The following is a 6,000-nucleotide window of genomic DNA, read 5'->3' as shown; positions in this document are numbered from 1 at the left end:
TTGAATTTCTTTCGTTGAAATGCATGAGTTGGAATATTTCAGTAGTGTTTGGTTGTGGTTTACCTTGTCACAGTTACATTTTCTTGATTTTTCAAAGTTCAATTTTAATTTCTTTCGTTGAAATGTATGAGTTGGAATATTTCAGTAGTGTTTGGTTGTGGTTTACCTTGTCACAGTTAGATTTTCTTGATTTTTCAAAGTTCATTTGAATTTCTTTCGTTGAAATACAAGAGTTGGAATATTTCAGTAGTGTTTGGTTGTGGTTTACCTTGTCACAGTTACTTTTTCTTGATTTTTCAAAGTTCATTTAGAATTTCTTTCTTTTAAATGCACGATTTGGACTCTTTCAGTAGTGTTTGGCTGTGGTTTTCCTTGTCACAGTTCCATTTTCTGGATTTTTGAATGTTAATTTGGAATTTCTTTATCTGAAATGCTAGAGTTGGAATATTTCAGTAGTGTTTGGGTGTTAATGACCGTGACACACTTACATTCTCTTGATTTTTCAAAGTTCATTTTGAATTTCTTTCGTTGAAATGCAAGAGTTGGAATATTTCAGAAGTGTTTTTTTGTGGTTTACCTTGTAAAAGTAACATTTTATTTATTTTTAATAGTTCATTTTTAATTTCTTTCGTTTTATTTCTATATATTTAATATTTCATAATTTTGTTTTTTTTTTGTTCCGTGTCTATTTTACTTTTTAATTTTTTTTCTAATTTCATTTTGAATTTCTTTCGTTGAAATGCAAGAGTTGGAATATTTCAGTAGTGTTTGGTTGTGGTTTACCTTGTCACAGTTACATTTTCTTGATTTTTCAAAGATCATTTTGAATTTCTTTCGTTGAATTTCAAGAGTTGGAATATTTCAGTGGTGCTTGGTTATGGTTTACCTTGTCACAGTTACATTTTCTTGATTTTTCAAAGCTCATTTTGAATTTCTTTCGTTGAAGTGCAAGAGTTGGACTATTTCAGAAGTGTTTGGTTATGGTTTACCTTGTCACAGTTAGATTTTCTTGATTTTTCAAAGCCCATTTTGAATTTCTTTCGTTGAAATGCAAGAGATGGAATATTTCAGTAGTGTTTGGTATTGGTTTACCTTGTCTCAGTTTCATTTTCCGTATTGTTCAAATTTCATTTTGAATTTTTTTCCTTGAAATGCAAGAGTTGGAATATTTCAGTAGTGTTTGGCTGTGGTTTACCTTGTCACAGTTACATTTTCTTGATTTTTCAAAGTTCATTTTGAATTTCTTTCTTTGAAATGCAAGAGTTGGAATATTTCAGTAGTGTTTCGTTGTGGTTTACCTTGTCACAGTTACATTTTCTTGATTTTTCAGAGTTCATTTTGAATTTCTTTCCTTGAAATGCAAGAGTTGGAAAATTTCAGTAGTGTTTGGTTGTGGTTTACCTTGTCACAGTTACATTTTCTTGATTTTTCAGAGTTCATTTGAATTTCTTTCGTTGAAATGCAAGAGTTGGAGCATTTCAGTAGTGTTTGGTTGTGGTTTACCTTGTCTCAGTTACATTTTCTTGATTTTTCAAAGTTCATTTTGAATTTCTTTCATTGAAATGCAAGAGTTTGTATTTTTCAGGAGTGCTTGTGGGTTTTTTTCAGTGTAACTGTTTCTTTTTCTTGTTTTTTCAAAGTTCATTTTGAATTTCTTTCATTGAAATGAAAGAGTTTGTATTTTTCAGTAGTGTTTGGTTGTGGTTTACCTTTTAACAGTTACATTTTCTTGATTTTTAAAAGTTCATTTTGAATTTCTTTCGTTGAAATGCAAGCGTTGGAATATTTCAGTAGTGTTTGGCTGTGGTTTACCTTGTCACAGTTACATTCTCATGATTTTTCAAAGTTCATTTTGAATTTCTTTTGTTGAAATATGTTTGGTCGTGCTTTACCTTGACACAGTTAATTTTCTTGATTTTTGTTAGGTTAGGTTAGGCTAGATCAAGTTAGATTATGTTAAGTTAGGTTTGGTTAGACTAGCCTACGTACGTGCGCGTACGTAGGCTAGTCTAACCAAACCTAATTTAACATAATCTAACTTGATCTAGCCTAACCTAACCTAACAAAAATCAAGAAAATGAACTTTGTCAAGGTAAAGCACGACCAAACACATTTCAACGAAAGAAATTCAAAATGAACTTTGAAAAAACAAGAAAATGTAACTGTGACAAGGTAAACCACAACCAAACACTACTGAAATATTCCAACTCTTGCATTTCAACGAAAGAAATTAAAAATGAACTTTGAAAAATCAAAAAAAATGTAACTGTGACAAGGTAAACCACAGCCAAACACTACTGAAATATTCCAACTCTTGCATTTCAACAAAAGAAATTCAAAATGAACTTTGAAAAATCAAAAATATGTAACTGAGACAAGGTAAACCACAACCAAACACTACTGAAATATTCCAACTCTTGCATTTCAATGAAAGAGATTCAAAATGAACTTTGAAAAATCAAGAAAATGTAACTGAGACAAGGTAGACCACAACCAAACACTACTGAAATACTCCAACTCTTGCATTTCAACGAAAGAAATTCAAATGAACTTTGAAAAATCAAGAAAATGTAACTGTGACAAGGAAAACCACAACCAAACACTACTGAAATATTCCAACTCTTGCATTTCAAGGAAAGAAATTGAAATGAACTCTGAAAAATCAAGAAAATGTAACTGTGACAAGGTAAACCACAACCAAACACTATTGAAATTTTGCAAATATTTGATTTCATCGTAAGAAATTCTATATGAACTTTGAAAAATCAAGAAAATGTAACTGTGACAAGGTAAACCACAACCAAACACTACTGAAATATTCCAACTCTTGCACTTCAACGAAAGAAATTCAAAATGAACTTTGAAAAATCAGGAAAATGTAAATGTGATATGGTAAACCACAACCAAACACTACTGAAATATTCCAACTCTTGCATTTCAACAAAAGAAATTCAAAATGAGCTTTGAAAAATCAAGAAAATATAACTGTGACAAGGTAAACCATAACCAAACACTACTGAAAAATTCCAACTCTTGCTTTTCAATGAAAGAAATTCAAAATGAACTTTGAAAAATCAAGAAAATGTAACTGTGACAAGGTAAACCACATCCAAACACTACTGAAATATTTCAACTCTTGCATTTCAACGAAAGAAATTCAAAATGAACTTTGAAAAATCAAGAAAATGTATCTGTGACAAGGTAAATCACAACCAAACACTACTGAAATATTCCAACTCTTGCATTTCAACGAAAGAAATTCAAAATGAACTTTGAAAAATCAAGAAAATGTAACTGTGACAAGGTAAACCACAACCAAACACTACTGAAATATTCCAACTCTTGCATTTCAACGAAAGAAAATCAAAATGAACTTTGAAAAATCAAGAAAATGCAACTGTGACATGGTAAACCACAGCCAAACACTACTGAAATATTTCAACTCTTGCATTTCAACGAAAGCATTTCAAAATGAACTTTGAAAAATCAAGAAAATGTAACTGTGACATGGTAAACCACATCCAAGCACTTCTGAAATATTCCAACTCTTGCATTTCAACGAAAGAAATTCAAAATGAACTTTGAAAAATCACGAAAATGTAACTGTGACAAGGTAAACCACAACCAAACACTTCTGAAATATTCCAACTCTTGCATTTCAAAGAAAGAAATTCAAAATGAACTTTGAAAAATCAAGAAGATGTAACTGTGACAAGGTAAACCACAACCAAACACTACTGAAAAATTCCAACTCTTGCTTTTCAATGAAAGAAATTCAAAATGAACTTTGAAAAATCACGAAAATGTAACTGTGACAAGGTAAACCACAACCAACCACTTCTGAAATATTCCAACTCTTGCATTTCAACAAAAGAAATTCAAAATGAACTTTAAAAAATCAAGAAGATGTAACTGTGACAAGGTAAACCACAACCAAACACTACTGAAAAATTCTAACTCTAGCTTTTCAATGAAAGAAATTCCAAATGAACTTTGAAAAATCAAGAAAATGTAACTGTGACAAGGTAAACCACAACCAAACACTACTGAAAAATTCCAACTCTTGCATTTCAACGAAAGAAATTCAAATGAACTTTAAAAAATCAAGAAAATGTAACTGTGACAAGGTAAACCATAACCAAACACTACTGAAATATTCCAACTCTTGCATTTCAATGAAAGTTATTCAAAATAAACTTTTAAAAATCAAGTAAATGTAACTGTGACAAGGTAAACCATAACCAAACACTACTGAAATACTCCAACTCTTGCATTTCAATGAAAGAAATTCAAAATGAACTTTGAAAAATCCTGAAAATGTAACTGTGACAAGGTAAACCACAACCAAACACTTCTGAAATATTCCAACTCTTGCGTTTCAACGAAAGAAATTCAAAATGAACTTTGAAAAATTATCAAAATGTAACTGTGACAAGGTAAGCCCCAACCAAACACTACAGAAATATTCCAACTCATCCATATCAAACAAAGAAAATCAAAATTAACTTTGAAAATCAAGAAAATGTAACTGTGACAAGGTAAACCACAAACAAACACTACTGACATATTTCAACAATTGAATTTAAACGAAACAAAGTCAAAATTAACTTTTAAAAATCAAGAAAATGTAACTGTGACAAGGTATACCACAACCAAACACTACTGAAATATTCCATCTCTTGCATTTCAACGAAAGAAATTCAAAATGAACTTTGAAAAATCAGGAAAATGTAACTGTGATATGGTAAACCACAACCAAACACTACTGAAATATTCCAACTCTTGCATTTCAACGAAAGAAATTCAAAATGATCTTTGAAAAATCAAGAAAATATAACTGTGACAAGGTAAACAATAACCAAACACTACTGAAATATTCCAACTCTTGCTTTTCAATGAAAGAAATTCAAAATGAACTTTGAAAAATCAAGAAAATGTAACTGTGACAAGGTAAACCACATCCAAACACTACTGAAAAATTCCAACTCTTGCATTTCAACGAAAGAAATTCAAAATGAACTTTGAAAAATCAAGAAAATGTAACTGTGACAAGGTAAATCCAACCAAACACTACAGTAATATTGCAACTCTTTCATTTCAACGAAAGAAATTAAAAATGAAATTTTAAAAATCAAGAAAATGAAACTGTGACAAGGTAAATCACAACCAAACACTACTGAAATATTCCAACTCTTGCATTTCAACGAAAGAAATTCAAAATGAACTTTGAAAAATCAAGAAAATGCAACTGTGACATGGTAAACCACAGCCAAACACTACTGAAAATTTCAACTCTTGCATTTGAACGAAAGAATTTCAAAATGAACTTTGAAAAATCACGAAAATGTAACTGTGACATGGTAAACCACAGCCAAGCACTTCTGAAATATTCCAACTCTTACATTTCAACGAAAGAAATTCAAAATGAACTTTGAAAAATCACGAAAATGTAACTGTGACAAGGTAAACCACAACCAAACACTTCTGAAATATTCCAACTCTTGCATTTCAACGAAAGAAATTCAAAATGAACTTTGAAAAATCAAGAAGATGTAACTGTGACAAGGTAAACAACAACCAAACACTACTGAAAAATTCCAACTCTTGCTTTTCAATGAAAGAAATTCAAAATGAACTTTGAAAAATCAAGAAAATGTAACTGTGACAATGTAAACCACAACCAAACACTACTGAAAAATTCAAACTAATGCAAATAAACTAAAGAAAATCAAAATGAAATTTGAAAAATCAAGAGAATGTACCTGTGACAAGGTAAACCACAACCAAACACTACTGAAATATTCCAATTCTTGCATTTCAACGAAAGAAATTCAAATGAACTTTGAAAAATCAAGGAAATGTAACTGTGACAAGGTAAACCATAACCAAACACTACTGAAATATTCCAACTCTTGCATTTCAATGAAAGAAATTCAAAATGAACTTTGAAAAATCAAGAAAATGTAACTGTGACAAGGTAAACCATAACCAAACACTACT

Source organism: Artemia sp. Qi Xiang Cuo, chromosome 5 (assembly GCF_049724085.1).
Source record: "Artemia sp. Qi Xiang Cuo chromosome 5, ASM4972408v1, whole genome shotgun sequence".
NCBI lineage: Eukaryota > Metazoa > Arthropoda > Branchiopoda > Anostraca > Artemiidae > Artemia > Artemia sp. Qi Xiang Cuo.
This window is presented reverse-complemented; position numbering follows the sequence as displayed.